We start from the raw sequence: 15,952 nt of genomic DNA on the forward strand, positions 1-15,952 counted from the left end.
CAGGGAACTATATTCAATATCTTGTAATAACCTAAAATGGAAAAGAATCAGAAAAGACTATATGATACTATATAATATATACAGCGTGTATATATATCTGGAAAGGAATAGATATTGTATATCTGAAGAATATATAATAAAAAGCAAACAAATAGGGGCTTCCCTGGTGGCGCAGTGGTCGAGAGTCCGCCTGCCGATGCGGGGGACACGGGTTCGTGCCCCGGTCCGGGAAGATCCCACGTGCCGCGGAGCGGCTGGGCCCGCGAGCCATGGCCGCTGAGCCTGCGCGTCCAGAGCCTGTGCTCCGCCACGGGAGAGGCCACAACAGTGAGAGGCCCGCGTACCGCAAACAAACAAACAAACAAAAAACAAACAAAAAAAGCAAACAAATATATCTGAATCACTTTGCTGTACACCTGACACATTGTAAATCAATCAATACTTCAATTAAAAACAAAAAGTATCACATGGGACTTCCCTGGCGGTCCAGTGGGTAAGACTCGGCGCTCTCACTGCGGAGGGCCCGGGTTCAATCCCTGGCGGGGGAACTAAGATCCCAAATCCCACAATCCCGCAAGCCACGCGGCCCGGGTGTGGGGCGGGGGAGAAAAGTACATTACCTCTTCGCAACAGTCCTCGGAGCTTTCGGAAAGACCGTCTCCCCGGTTATAACCCTCAGGTGGGCTCGAAGAAAATTTCCCGTTTCCTTCTTAGATTGACTATTGATTCATCGTTTTGTCGGCACACCTTTCAGCGTCCCTTCACCCCCACCCCTCATCCAGACAATTTCCCCCGCACGTAGATTTCCCCCCCACCCCCACCCCCCGCCGGCTGCCCCGCCCCGTGCCCGCGCTGTCAGACTCACGTGGCCAGCCTCCACCTCCTAACCACTCTGGGCTGCACCTGTGCCACTGAACTGACCGTAGGTGGCAGAAAACGCAGCCAGGCTGATGGGGCTCCCCTTATCTCTCAGTATCCAGGGAAAAATAGACATGCACATTTGCTCTCCGGGACTCAGTAGGCCCTGACACAAGAAGGGCCTGCTTTGTTTCGTCTTGTTTTTCCTTATATTTAAGTCTTTTTGTGAATAACTGATAGAAGGGAAAATAAAGGACTGTGGGAAACGACGTTATTAAAAATTTACCTTAGAACTTAAACATAGCCAACTCATGTGCGTATGCGTCCGTACAACAGTAAGATGACGTTAGGTGGTGGGTGGGTGTCCACTTGTAAAAAATCTTTCAACGTAGCTGTATGTTTGGGGAAAAAATTGAGAAGGAAAAGAAATGCTGGAAAGCAAAACCTGGTAGAACTCTGTGCGTCTCTCTCGCTCTGGGCGTTTCCCGGGAAAGCAGGCGGACTGAGCTTTCCGGGTACTCGCTTGTTTCGGTTCCACCGCGAGAGGGCGCACACGGGGAGCAGGAAACGGGCGCGCTTGTGGGCGGGGCATGCAAATTGCTTGGCTGTTTGTCCGGGGGAGGCATGGGAGAATAGAAAGCCTAAAGGTCCCCAATAAGTTAAAGGATCTGATAAACTAGGTATGTGTTACAAGTTGTGGCACTAGGACACTGTGAAGTTTAGGGAAGAGGGCGGGCTTTCGTTTGAGGATGAGTTTCCTCACCGTGAGCTGAAAGGCGTGGGAGAAGAGGGGTGCGCTGGCGAAGGGGGGCACGCCGGTATCGCTTCTCGGCCTTTTGGCTAAGATCAAGTGTAGTATCTGTTCTTATCAGTTTAATATCTGATACGTCCTCTATCCGAGGACAATATATTAAATGGATTTTTGGAGCAGGGAGTTGGAGTAGGAGCTTGCTCCGTCCACTCCACGCATCGACCTGGTATTGCAGTACTTCCAGGAACGGTGCACTCCCTTCGGGGAACACTAAGCTGTTGAAAAGCAGAACGTAGACGGGAGGTGGAAGGTTTCAGCATCTGGGCTCGCGGTTTGGCTTTCTTTGCGGCGGAAAGTGGTGTTCTCTGTACGGGTGCTGTCGCTCTCAAGTTGTTCTTCCGTAAGCACGGCAGCGGGGCGGTACAAAAAAGGGGTTGACGCAGTCTCGACCCCAGTGTTTTCGCCGTAGCGGCAGCGAGTGGCTTTAGGACAAAAAAGGGGGAGTTCTTCTGCGCCTACTACGACTTTCTTCCGCGGCCATTTGCCCCGTTTCTAGAGCAACGAGACGAACCGTTTTCAACGCGAAAAGGGGAGGCTCGCACATGCGCTGCGGCGCGGCTGATAGCCTACCGGCGCGCTGACTTAACGCGTGGGGACCCTCAGGGAGCCACTTTTTCCCTCCCGGTACGGGGGCCATATATGGGTCCACCTCCTCCACCCCACCGACCCAGGCGCGCCACCCGGCCGCGGCCAAAGCCGCTCCAACCCAGGGTATGCCTCCCCTTCTCTCCTAGCCTGGCGCTAACCGCTGCAGCTTCGTCCGTACCAGTTCCGAACAACAACTGACCGCTCTCGCGGTGCCGGCACAGGCCCGTGCAGCAGCCTGCCCTGGGGGGAGGGGAGGAGAGCAGAGGCCACCGCCGAGGGAGAAGACCTGGCGTAGGGGGGAGGAAGGCGAAACGTCGCGGCCGGTGCAATTCCCACAGCAGGGCGGGGGAGGTGTCGCCTCTCAGGGTCCCAGTCCTCTCTCTCTTTTGTCTCCCTCTTCCCCAACGCGTCCACGGTGCCAGGAGGGACGCGAGTGCCGGGGGGCATGAAACGACGTGGCACTGGTTGACACCCTTTGGCACAGATCCAGAGAGCACCCGTTGCACCCCCGGGGCTACGTAGGACAGGGGCCAACGGCCTTGGGGCTCGCTGCGAGGAGGGCAATGTGACAGAGGAAAAAAGGCTGCATCGTCTGGACCGAAGCATCAGCTGACGCACTGGCCCGCAAGGGACGCTTGAGACTGCACGTGTACTCTCCCGGGCCCCCGGGGTGGGGGGGTGGTCAGGAAGGAGGTAACCCCAGCGCCGGCTGCCACCCGCTGTGGGGCGGGGCTTAACGTGCCCAGGCTCACGGTGCGCCCGTCCTGTAGCTCCAGTGGCGACGAGGCCGTTGCTAACGCGGGGGCGGGCGAGCCCAAAGGGCGCGCGCGCTCCCCAACAGCGGCAGCGCTGCTGCGTGGGTTCGGAGATCGGTGCCTCGTGGCTCAGGCCAACTTTTTTCCGTTTCCCTTGTCAGCGTTGTGGAGAAGGTACCTTGCCCCGGTTGCAGAGGGGGAGAGTGAGCTCCCTCTCCCCTCCAGCCCCGCTGCTTCGGTAATACTCTTGCTCCGGGGCTACCCTTGCGAGACCAGGACCCACTGCGTGGAGTTTCACCTCTCCTTCGTGCAAGGCAGGGCAGCCCCCAGTCTTCCCCTCGACAAGAAAACACGAAAACTATATCAGCGTTCTTCCGCCCTAACGCCATGCCACGCCACGGCCCCACAACGGAAGAACACGGGGCCGAAAAGCGAAAGTGGGGCAACACACACAGAACACGGGAAGTGAAAAAGTAGGTAACAGAAACAAAAAGCAAAGAGAAAAACACACAGAAGAAGAAGAAAAGAAAAACAATGCAGCAAGGGAGAACTGAAAACCACGCACGCAACGCTAGACAACAACGAATATAGCACAGACCGAAAACCCGCCAAACAGCATCTCTTTTTCACTCCGAGAGTTCATCCCCGTGAGGGGAAAGTGCACCGTTCCTGGAGATACTGCAATACCAGGTCGATGCGCGGAGCGGACGGAGCAAGCTCCTATTCCGACTCCCAGCTCCAAAAATCCATTTAATATATTGTCCTCGGATAGAGGACGTATCAGATATTAAACTGATAAGAACAGATACTACACTTGATCTTAGCCAAAAGGCCGAGAAGCGATACCATGCCTCTGCCTCTGGCCGTTGCCGTTCTCCCTTCATCCCTATTCAAGCCACGGTGAGCGCCCTCATCCTCACGCCTCGTCTGACTCCTTTTGCGTCGTCCACAGTGCTATCACGAGACTCCTGTGCAGACTTTCTGTTCTCTACCTTTGTGAGGAGAAATTCTGTGTACTTGATTGTCCCGTCATTCCCGCGCCGAACAGCCATTTCTAATCTGCATGCTCCGCCCCCTGTCGCCCGAGGACGCGCGGCTACCGCGGGCGGACTCCACCCTCCGGACCGGCTCCTCCCGCCCGGAGCCCAGGCCGGACCCGGAGCCCGCCTCCTGGCCTCCTGGCCGGTGCACGTCCTGCCGCAGACCGGAGACAGGGGCGGCAGCCGGAGAATGCGAGGGGAGCGCTGACAACGGTAGCAGCTGTCACGGTTCGAGCCCCAGAAATCAAGAACTTGCTTTTGTCCACCGCTCTTCCCCCACGCACGCACTGCTCATTCAACAACCGTTCAATGAGTAAGAGTGCCTCCTCCACGCTTAGCCAGTCAGTGCCCGACACACGCCATGATTACGGCGGCTCTTCAGCCGCCACCGCCACCACCACCACACCCCCCTCGCCCCTCCTTGCTCGGGGCCGCTCTGCTCGCGTCGGTGTTCTCCCGCCCGTCTTCTGCCCGACGGTTCGGGTCCCCTGGGGGTGGGGCCCAGGTCGTCCTGAGAAGGGATGTCCTGGGTGACAGTCGTTGGAATGCAACACTGCCCGTCGCAAATCAGTAACTTAGCATCTCCGTTTTCGCAGCGTGATTCACCCCCGCGGAGTTTGCTCAAATCGACGTGCACGGACCGAAGGGCCTGCGAATCGCGCCCGGCCCCCGTGCACGGCGCTCTGCGGAGGCCGGTCGCGTGCCCTTGTGCCCTCACGGTGGTGCAGGGCCGTCGCGGTCCCAGCCATCCTCACTGCAACGGAGCCTTGAAGCTCGGGAGATCACGGACGGTGACCGGAAGAGCAGGGCAGGCGTTCCCCGGCAGCGCCTCTCCCCCCAGCCTCGCCAACAACCCCACGTGGCATCAAACCTGCGAATGCTCTTTTGGTGCGGGGTGGGGAAAGAGGGAGGGGTCGATCTCATAGGTGAAAATGGTACCTCGGCGTAGTTTGGATTTGCAGTTTTCTAATCTTGGGTAAATAAGGCTGAGCGTCCTCTCAGCTGTTTCAGAGACGCCTTTATTTTCTCTCTGTGAACTAACTCCTTGTCGGGGGGTCTTCGGCCCTTCTCCTCCTGGATTCTCGGTTGGGCTTTATCCTAAGGGCGTGGACCTGCAATTTACACATTCAGGTGACTGGCCCTTTGTCTGTAATGGAAGCGGTGAACACTTTCTCCTGTTGGATATCTGGCTTTGGCTTTACTTAAGGCGATGATTCCATTGCTTAAAAGTTTCATGGAAAGTTCTTTTTGTATCATCATATTTATCAATTAAAAAATACCTTTCAGATTTTGAGTCGAAAGGATTTATAAAATAATTTCCTAAATCTTCCTCTAGGTCTTGTTCTTCTTCTTCTTTTTTAAAATATTTATTTGATTGATTGATTGATTGTTGGCTGTGTTCGGTCTTCGTTGCTGCGTGCGGGCTTTCTCTAGTTGCGGCGAGCGGGGGCTACTCTTCGTGGCCGCGCGCGGACTTCTCATTGCGGTGGCTTCTCTTGTTGTGCGGGCGCGCGGGCTTCAGTAGTTGTGGCACTCGGGCTTAGTTGCTCCGCGGCATGTGGGATCTTCCCGGACCAGGGCTCGAATCCGTGTCCCCTGCATTGGCAGGCGGATTCTTAACCACGGCGCCACCGGGGAAGTCCCTCAATCCATATTTCTTGAATGAATAAACCCCAGTGTATATTGTTCATTGGAATCTGATCTCGTGCTGCGGGGGGGATGCCTTGGTAGGAGAGGTGTATGTCGAATGCTTCTACTAGCGCCCTCTTTGCCTTTCCACCCTCTACCCCTAGGTAATCCCGAGACTGGAAAGTTCAAATAGAATGATCATCCACTGGATTAATCATGTTTTAAATTTTTCTATAATTTACGATGCTTTGACATCTTGAGGGCCTGCTGGCCTGGAAGAGACTGCCCCTCCCAGGACTAACTAATTCCTAGAAATGCAACCTACTTGCTTTGGGAGCCTGCTGTTCACGTGCAAAGCAATCTTCCAACACCCGTATCTGCAACTGCCTCCTGTAGTTACTCTCACACTCCAGCTAGTATTTCCCCTGCCCGCTCTCACCCCAGGGCCCGGTACCTCACAACTAGAGAACAGCCCTGTAGCCCAAAGCTCACCGAATGCTATTCTAATGCTCCAATCCGAACCTTGCTCAAACTTGCCTACCCTGCCGCCTCTGCCCATCCCCCCCACCCTCCCCTCCCCTCCAAAGGACGATAAAGGCCATATACTCTCCTCTCCTGCCTCCCAACCAAGCAGGCCACGCCGAGTCCCTATGTGGCTCTCTGCAGGGTATGGCGTGCCCTCTTCTCTTGGGAACTGTAAGTAATAAAACTCCTTCAGTGGCACTGACCTCTCCTTGTCAGTCAGTCAGCTGTATACAGTACAACCAACACACACACCTAAGTGAAAAGCCCATCACTTTTTTTTGTTTTTAATATAAATTTATTTATTTATTTTTGGCTGCATTGGGTCTTCGTTGCTGCTAGGGGGCTTGCTCTCGTTGCGGCGAGCGGGGGTTACTGTTCGTTGCGGTGCGCGGGCTTCTCATTGCGGTGGCTTCTCTTGTTGCGGGCTCTAGGCGTGCGGGCTGCAGTAGCTGCAGCACGCAGGCTCAGTAGTTGTGACACACGGGCTTAGTTGCTCCGCGGCCTGTGGGATCTTCCTGGACCAGGGCTCGAACCCGTGTCCCCTGCACTGGCAGGCGGATTGTTAACCACTGAGCCACCAGGGAAGCTCGGAAAGCCCATCATTTAAACCTCCATTCCGGGTGGATCTTCGTGGCTCTCAGCGGGAGCTGCCCTCCCGCTCGATCCTTTTCTGCCTGTGGATATTGACATCAGGAAACACTAGGACAGGAGTAATGCTGGAGACACCAAAAGAAGCCGGGGGAAGTAGAGACGGAAGACAGAAGACTCAAGCTACTGTTTTTCTTCTGCTTTGAGGATGACGTGGAAACGGTCTGGGAGCGGCAAGAGGAAGCTTGGATACCCCCCGCCCCCCGCTACTTTCCTAGTTTCTACAGAGGGAGGAATGTGGGAAGAGAGGCCCCCTGAGAAGGCTGTGGGGCAGAAACTATGTCCTCCAGAGAACGCCGAGTTTGAGCAAAAGCACAAAGCTCCACTTAGAGAGAAGGCAGAAAAAAAGGAGAAATTCTTAGCGCAAGAACAGGGTTTAAAATTTGGGGAGAATGAGAGAAAAACGGAGAAAGGGACGTTCAGTTACTAACAGGAAAAGAAACGGAGAGAGACGACAGGGTGAATGCGAAAACAGCCAAAGAACACAGAGACGTAGGGCAGTCAGCTTCCGGTCGTTGGGCCTTCTGCCAAACAGCACGGAAATCCTCTCGACGCTGAAAAGTGGGAAATTGTGAGAAGAGAGTTCTCTCAGTCATAGCGGTTCTTTTCGCTACCCGACTAACTACTCCTTTTTCTGCAAATAAAACCTATCTATACAAACAACTCTACAAGAGAAACAGACGCAAAAGACTTTAAAAACACTATTGAGAATGGAAAGGTGCTGGTCCACTCAGACAGAAAAACTTCGCTAAAGGAGCGCACAGCGACACACGGCTCTTACTTTTTTTTAAACAAATTTAAATGAAGTAATTTTATAAAATATTGAAACTAGCTAAACTTACATGCATAGGTATTTAACCAATAGTAAGAGAGGAACAGCAGTGGAACTTAAATATGATAGGATTTATCAACAACAAATAAACATTTTTAGTGCAAATAGTGCAGAAAAATTTCTCAAAGTCATGTGCAGCTACTTTCAGTCTTGCCTGTAGGGCACTCGTACCACAGCTCTCGCTAAGTTCATGCTGCCTTTGCATCTTCTTTTCAAAAGTTGATTTCATTTGTGTAAGTAATTCATACTTATCTAAAACATTTTGGCTTCCAAGCTGGGCTCCAAAAGGAGACTTTTTTCTTGCTAGCTCCTCAATACTTTAAGTCATCCTTGTCAGTAATAATTTGTTTTAGTTGAGGCAAAGTCAGAAACTGTTCTAGTAATACCTCCTCTTGTTCATTCATATCTGTAAGTTGAGATACACTTAGTTCTGAGAGTTCTGGAAATACATCAGGGATATGAGGCATCTTGTAACCAAAACCATTTTGGCTTATCGGTGCTGAAGTGTCTGTTGTGGGAACAGGCAATGGCAGATTTGAAAGGATGCCAAATGAAGGAGCAGCAGGTTTGGCAGCTGTATGACTTGTCGCTGAAGAAGAAACAGTGTCAGCAACAGATGAAGAACTGACAGTGCCGGTAGCTTCTTGCAGGGGAATATGGAGGAAGAAATGGAAAACCCGGAGAAGCACAAGGAGGCGTCCCACCCGCTTTATTGTACAGGTATGGGAATGCTGTTGAAGCAGGAGCTAAAGCTGGAGGATTCTTCCAAAACTTCGGCCAACAGTCTCTGAATAATTTTCCCAAGATCTGAGTGCATTGTAAAATTGTTTACTAATGGAGAGGTAACACACACTCCTTGTTTATCCACTAAGTGATGTCGTATGGGTGGATAAACGCTGATCACTGGTTTTTCCTGAGAAACCTCTGGAAGAAGCAATACACTAATGTTAATGTCAGGTTGCTAACGGTGAAAAGTAACCTGTATTCCACATCTTTCTGTATTTCAACTATGCTTGAGTGTGAGCTCCGGCGAGACTTGCTCAGCCGCTACTTGTGCTGTTAGAGGTCCCCGGGCCCAAAAATCCTGGAAAGGTCTGGGCAGCTGCTCCGCCCGGCGGCTCCCCAGCGACACAAGAAGAGGGGGCAAAGAACTCCCCAACCCCAGCGCTGGTGAAAGTCGCGTCTTCTCCCGACAGTGCGGCCGTGGGTTCCCGGAAGCAGAACCGGGAAAAGCTCTCTAACTACGAACAGCTCGAGACGAAAAGCACTGCTCTGCGCCCGACACCCGCAGCTTTTCCTCTCCCCGGCTCGCCAGATGGCATGACGACGACCCAACTCCCCGCCCCGTCCAACTTGCACGTGTCTTAATTACTTCTTTTTAAAGGTCACTCACTACCCCCGAAGGGGTTGTGCACCGAACCTGGAAACACTGCAATACCAAGCCGATGCGTGGAGCGGACGGAGCAAGCCCCATACTTCCAACTCCTCAACTCCAAAAACTCGTTTAATACGTCGTTCTCGAATAGAGAACGTATCAGATATTAAACTGATATGAACAGATACTACACTTGATCTTAGCCAAAAGGCCGAGAAGCGATAACCCACAGCCTGCCAGCCCTCTCACCGGCCTCCTCTCATCCATATTCGAGTCAGTGTGACCCCTGTCACTGCTCACTCGAGGTCTCACTTCCTTTGCTTCGGTGACAGTACTGTGGGTGGCACCACACCACACTCTCGTGCAGAGTTTTTATTCTCTACATTGTAGAAGAGGAATTCTGGATCTGTTGTAGCTTCGTCGTTCTCGGGCTGAAGCGCCATTTCTAATTTGCATGCCCCGCCCCGCCCGCCCAAGGGGGCGCGGCTCCGGCGGGCTGACCTTATCCTCCGGGCTGCTGCGGGGGAGCTCCTCTTTGGCATCAATGCAAGCGGAGACAAAAGACCGAACCGTAGGGGATTCGGGGTGGGCGGCTACAGGGGCCTGTGGGAGGAGCCGTTGGCTGAGAGTTTTCCTGAAGACGAGGTCGCAAGACACATCCGCTAGAAACGCCCAGACTGCAATGTGTTAAGTAGGCCTCCGCTTCGTACGGTCGGATGGGGCGCTCATTCTGAGTCCGGGGAGCGGAAGATCTAGAGGGGGGCTTCCCAGGGCCGGTGGGGTAATCTCCCTGCCAGGCGGAAGGCGGATGGCCCACAGTGGGGAAGGAAGGAGTTGTGTGGATGCGGAGGGCCGGGCTGAGCAGCTGGAGGGATTCTCTCCAACTCAAGCGCCTGCGTCGGTCGGTGCTTCTACGAATGAACCCAGATCCCGGGCTTCCTACAGAAAGCGTCCTCTGCCTGAGACCTCCTTTCCCTACACCTCCTCCTCACCGGTCTAATTCTTACGCAGAGCCTCTGGGCTCCGCTTCGGCTTCAGCTGCCCCAGCAAGCCTTCCTCATGGGCTCTTCCGCACCCCACCCCACCCCACCCCACCCCACCCCAGGATGATTGCGGCCCTCCTTTGTATTTCATCCCACCCCGGACTTCAAGTCCACCATTCACCACTCGTTGGGGGCAGTCCTTTATCTCCGCCACTGAAATCTGAGATCCTTGAGGGCGGCGACCCTCGTCAGCACTTAACCTCAGTATCCCAGTACCAGCCCAGTGCCCGGCCTGTAGGAGGTGCACAGTAAACGTTTGCTGAGTGAACAAAAGGTGTGCAAAACAGACTGAATCGGAGGAGCACTTAGGAGGGTCCTGGCCCGATCCAGGGGTGAAGAGGGGAAGAGCTGGCCTGGGGTGGCAGGACACCAGAGAGGAGAGTGACTGCCAGGGACGCTCTGGGCATCAAGGCCCGTAAACAAATTAAGGCCTCTGGCAAAGTGGGGATAAAGTTTCGCAGCGGCAACGCTTCTCTGTGGCAAAGGCTGCAGGCTGCCCAGGCAGCGTAAACCTTTTCCATCCCCCTTCCTAACAGAGCTTCACTTTAGTCGGGGAGTTTCTATTTCTTTCACTGGATCTCAGAAGAGCTAGAGGGTATCATTGATGTAGGACTGAAACCCAATGGGTCGTTTCACCCTGCCGCAGGGAAAGCCTGATGGCGGGCGCTGCCTGAGCCCTTCCCAGTGCCCGCCCCTCTGCCGAGCGCTCCGTGTGTATTAACTCATTTGATTCTCCCCATAACTCCACGGGGTGGGCATTAGTATTATTATCCGGGGTCAGGACTAGGTGAGGCCAGTGAGAAACTGGCCTTCGGGGCGGGCGGGCGAAACATTTAAGGGAGTGCCGCCCCGAAACGCGCTTCAGCAATCAAGATAAGTAATATTTTGATACAATTCATCTTACCTGGATTCTAAGATAATCGAGAGACTTATTTTGATTACTGGGTTTTTGGTGCTCCCTGAAATTTTTTGGCCAAGGCAAGCGCCTCACTCGTTTCCCTCCACTCTCATCCCCATTCTGTTGACCTGAGCTGTCACAGCCACTAGCCACACTCGCAGCTAGGGAGCGCTAGGAAGGTGGTTCCTCCTAATCCATATGTGCTGTTAAGTGTAAAATACACATGGGATTGCAAAGGCTTAGTATTAAAAACTGTCAAATATCTCCGTAATTTCCGTATTAATTACGTGTTGAAGTGGTATTTCAGATTATCTGTTTTTGTTTTTTGTTCTGTTTTTGTGGCCGCGCCGCAGCTCCCGGTAACCCCGACCAGGAATCAAACCCGGCCCCCCCGACCCCGACTCCTAACCACTGGACCGCCAGGGAATTCCCAAGGTATCTTGAGTTAAAGAAAATATTAAACTGAATTTCACTCGTTTCTCTTTATTTTTTAACGTGCCTAAGAGTATTTAAAGTTAAGAATATTTAAAGTGTGTGCGGGAATTCCCTGGAGGCCCAGTGGTTAGGACTCGGCGCTTTCACTGCGGGGGGGCGGGGGGGCGGCGGGGCCCGGGCCCGGGCCCAGGTTCCATCCCTGGTCGGGGAACTGGGATCCCGCAAGCCACGCAGCGGCGCTGTTAAAGACTGAAGTGCTGCTGAGAGGCCAAGCAACTTGCCTAACGTCACACAGCTAATGTGAAACAAAGTCAGGGTTTGCATTCAAGCATCTCACTAAACACTGGGGCCTCGGGTTTTTTTAAATTGGGGATCATGATTTTTTAACTGGGTTATGATAATGATAATGCTTCTCTGATTAGGGGACTTGTGAAGCTACGCGTGGAAATGCAAGCACATGGGAATGTCTTGATAAGTACACTCTAGGGAAAGTCACTTCTTGCCTGTAAAATAGAAATAATTCCATCTTACAGTGCTGTCAACTATCTCCACCTACCCACCCTGAGCATTCCTGTTTCACATCCCACTTCACCTGGTCTTATTTCTCTGCCGGCTGCCAAGTCGTTATTGACACCTATGATTGTCACGTGGCATAGATAGGCACATAGATACGGACACACAGACACATAGGTATGTAGGTCTACTCACGCATATTCAGATATGAGTGCCGTACTGCTTTTCACCTTGATGGTAAAGGTTTTGTTTGCTGCTCTTTCCTCAGCACCTGTGGTAGTGCTCCGTATGTACTTGGCACTCGGTGAATATTTGTTGCACGAATGGATGAAGGTCAAATGAGACGATGTGTGATGTGCTTGACAAGGCTCTTCAGGCCCCCCATCCCATGAGCCCTGTTCAGATCTGTGTGCATCAGACCACCTTCTGCTCAACTCATTTGGCTTCCCTGAGAAGGAAGGGGTGGCTGTGGTCCGAACACCCCAACCATCTGTTCATCTCTCACTGGCCTCCTCCTTGTCCTGCTTGGTGTTCTGGCCATCTGGGCAGGTGTCTTAGTCCCCATCCTGGGTTGGAGGCGCCCTGAGGGCAGGAACGGCTTCTGGCCTGCCTCTGTCTACTCCCAGCACCTGCCCAGGGGTGTCACATCACTTACAGGTGATTAATGAAAAAACAAGTAAGAATAAATATTTGCAACCCCAATCACAGAAAAAGTACTTACCTTTCTAACACATAACGAGCTCCTAGAAGTTATTATAAAAGAACAACCAACCCTTCAACAGGGAAAAAAATGGGTGAAGGCCAGGCACAGAAGTATTTTCCATGTCACAGAAAATAAAAAGTGGCTCTAAATAAATTCCCTCATCTCCCCGCGCCCCCCCCCGCCCCGCCCCCATTCTTATCCTCCCGCCCGGGCCCGCTGGCTGCCCTGACCGGGACAGTCTGGTCAGCTTCCAGGTCAGGAGGCCAACATGAGCGTTGCATCAAGGAGTTCCAGTCCAGAGGCCAAGAAACCGTTCGTGGGGCTCAGATCTACTCACCGACGGTTTGTTAGTGCCTCTGTGTGTGAGCCAGGCACTGCTTATGGCACATTCCTGGTCACAATCTCATTTTACCTTTACAGTACCCTGAGGAAGTGTTATCACCCCCAAGTCTCAGAGGGGAGAGAGGCTGCCTGGCTCACCCACGATGCTTCCAAAGGTCTTCCAAGGGCAGAGGTCTTCCCCCGAGGCCCGGCAGCCAACTGTCAGGCACAACCCTTGGCTCATCCATTCTTCTCTCTGGCAATGATTTGCTGAGTGCCTCTTGACAGGCCAGAGCTGTTAGGGGTTTGGGGTTATAATAACAGATCGCTGTTGTAGATTTACAGGAGAACATTGAAAGTACTCATCGTCAGGGAAAATATACAGCCTTTAGGGTCACTTTCTAGTAATCTGTTCTAGGCCCTTGCTGCTCAAAGTGCGGTCTGTGAACAGCAGCATCCGCATCGCCCAGGAGCTGGTGAGAAATGCAGGATGCAGGCACCAAGTCAGACCTCCGGTCTTAGTTTGATAGGGCTGCCAGGGCTGCCAAAATAAAATGCCACAGGCTGGTGGCTTTAAGAACTGAAATGTATTTTCTCACAGTTCTGGAGACTGGAGGTCCCCGATCAGGGTGCCAGCCTGGCAGGGTTCTGGGGCGATCCCTCTCTTGGCTTGCAGATGGCGGACTTCCCTCCCTCTCCTCATGTGTTAGAGAGAGAAGGAATAAGCTCTCTGGTGCCGCCTCTCATGCGGGAGCTAATCCCAACAAGAGGACCCCGCCCCTCATGACCTCTTCTTAACCTCATTGGCCCCAGAGGCCTCCCCTCCCAATACGGCTTCAAGATACGAACTTCGGGGGCACAACTCAGTCCGTGACCCCTACTGAACCAGACTCTGCATTCTAGTAAGGTCCACAGCGGACCCCTGTGCACATTAAAGATTGAGAAGCACGGATTTTTAAAGTCACACACACTGGAAAAGAAATGGCAGTCGGTGGTCCATGTGTATATATATTACTCTGTATGTTTTCTAAGGAAGATTCAACTGGCTTCCTGGGCCAAACTAACGGCTACGAGGTAGAGAGGCCTTAGTGTAGACGCCAGACCCTTGACTGAGTACTTCACACATTTCATCTTACTTTTTAACTCTCACTTACTTAATTCTCATGATACCACTATGAGGTAAGTATCTCCATCCCGTTTCACAGAAAAAGAGGTTGAAGCTGACAAGAGATTAGCCTGTTCACGGGCTGGCTCTCACGGGGCGATGCTAAGGCCAGGCCTAAAACTCATCTCCCCCGTCAGTGACCTCGGTAAGGCCCTCCCCAGACCAGCAACATCCTCATCCCCTGAAAACTTGATAGAAAGGCACATTCGTGGGCCTCAGCGCCCGAGACGCACTGAAACATAAACTCCGGAAAAAGGCCCCACTAATCTGTTTTATTTACGGTTGGCGATGTGTTCTCACTGCTGCGCGCGGGGCTGCGCGCGGGTTTCCACCGGACCGAAACCACTCATTCTCTTTCCCACCGTGGTGAACGGAAGGAGAGTCAAACCGCACAAAATACAAAGCAGGAAACTCCTTTCTACTCCTTGAGCTTTTTTCTTTCTCCCCCAACGAGAACAAGAAGCCTTCCGTGACAGACGTGGAAGACCTCGCAGAAAGACACATTTTTCCTTTCTTTCCACTAACCACACCCCTCTTGGAAAACAACGGTAACATCCCTTAACCTCTACTATACCCCGAAAACGACAAAAAAAAAAAAAAAAAAAAAAAATCAGAACACTCCAAACGCACGGGAAACAAGAAAGATTGAAAAAAAAAAAAAAAAAAAAACTGCACCGCAGCTTTCACACGTTAAACACTTTTAATCCCCAACAAGAAAACCCCAGCCGTACCTCTTACTTTTGAAACTTCAAATGTTCCCCCAGAAGGGGTGCACCAGTCCTGGAAACACTGCAATACCAGGTCGATGCGCGGAGCGGACGGAGCAAGCTCCTACTCCAACTCCTTACTCCAAAAATCCGTTTAATAAGTCGTTCTCGGATAGAGAACGTATCAGATATTAAACTGATAAGAACAGATACTACACTTGATCTTAGCCAAAAGGCCGAGAAGCGATACCTTACGGCCTGCCAGCCCTCTCACCGGCCTCCTCTCATCCATATTTGACTCAGTGTGACCCCTGTCACTGCTCACGCGAGGTCTCACTTCCTTTGCTTCGGTGACAGTACTGTGGGTGGCACCACACCACACTCTCGTGAAGATTTTTTATTCTCTACATCGTAGAAGAGGAATCCTGTACCTGCGGTAGCTTCTCCGTCCTCGGGCTGAAGCGCCATTTTCAATTTGCATGCCCCGCCCTTTCCGCGCGGGTAGGTGTAGCCGCGCGGGTTGATCCGCCCAGTCCTCGGCACCGCCTCGGCGCGCATGAGCGGAGGCTGGGCTGGGGCGGACCTCTTCTTTGGCACCGGCTCTCGCGTAAAGACAGAATTCACGGGAATTGGGGTTGGGAGAGCAGAGGAGGGCGTCTGTGGAAATGATTTGCAGCAGACTGGTCCGAGTACGAAAAACGTCATCTGGTCTTCACTGTGAAGACGACAGGGTCCCACGGGCTGACTCTGTCCAGGCCGAAGACCCAGTCGAAGGCTGGGAGTCCAGGAGTGCCTGTCCGGTGTCGCCTGGCAGGGGCTGCAGAGAGAACTGGGGACCCGAGATCGCGCCCCGCGAGCACCGCTGCCCTGGTTGTCAGGACCCCCGCCCTGCCCCGGCTGCAGGCCACTAGGGCAAACTCCTTCACCTCCAGAGCCTTAATTCCCCAGCTGAGAAGTGGAAACCTTAGTGCCTACCGTGTGGGGTTGAGGGAGTATAAAGGGAGCTAATGAGGCGACCTTGGTTTGGTAGTCTAGAATGTGGGCCCTAGTGTCCAGCGAGGTTCCAGTGAAGGCGTCATGGCTGTGACACTGAAACAACTGAGCAA

The 15,952-nt window shown here is 52.9% G+C and overlaps 4 non-coding genes and 1 pseudogene across 4 annotated transcripts; 1 reads left to right on the plus strand and 4 right to left on the minus strand.

Annotated features, from left to right (window-relative positions):
* Positions 1 to 1,678: 1,678 nt before the first annotated feature.
* Positions 1,679 to 1,869, plus strand: LOC112066623 (U2 spliceosomal RNA). Its single transcript, XR_002892768.1, has one exon. It is a non-coding gene; the product is annotated as a U2 spliceosomal RNA (small nuclear RNA).
* Positions 1,870 to 3,665: 1,796 nt separating this feature from the next.
* On the minus strand, positions 3,666 to 3,856 carry LOC112066634 (U2 spliceosomal RNA). The gene has a single exon (XR_002892778.1). It is a non-coding gene; the product is annotated as a U2 spliceosomal RNA (small nuclear RNA).
* A 2,987-nt stretch (positions 3,857 to 6,843) lies between these two features.
* On the minus strand, positions 6,844 to 14,714 carry LOC102981088 (vacuolar protein sorting-associated protein 37A-like; annotated as a pseudogene).
* Positions 9,091 to 9,284, minus strand: LOC112066644 (U2 spliceosomal RNA). Its single transcript, XR_002892788.1, has one exon. It is a non-coding gene; the product is annotated as a U2 spliceosomal RNA (small nuclear RNA).
* A 189-nt stretch (positions 14,715 to 14,903) lies between the features above and the next one.
* LOC112066643 (U2 spliceosomal RNA) lies at positions 14,904 to 15,094 on the minus strand. Its single transcript, XR_002892787.1, has one exon. It is a non-coding gene; the product is annotated as a U2 spliceosomal RNA (small nuclear RNA).
* Between the last annotated feature and the right edge of the window lie 858 nt (positions 15,095 to 15,952).

The sequence above is a fragment of the Physeter macrocephalus genome, unplaced genomic scaffold (genome assembly GCF_002837175.3).
Source record: "Physeter macrocephalus isolate SW-GA unplaced genomic scaffold, ASM283717v5 random_490, whole genome shotgun sequence".
In the NCBI taxonomy this organism is placed as follows: domain Eukaryota; kingdom Metazoa; phylum Chordata; class Mammalia; order Artiodactyla; family Physeteridae; genus Physeter; species Physeter macrocephalus.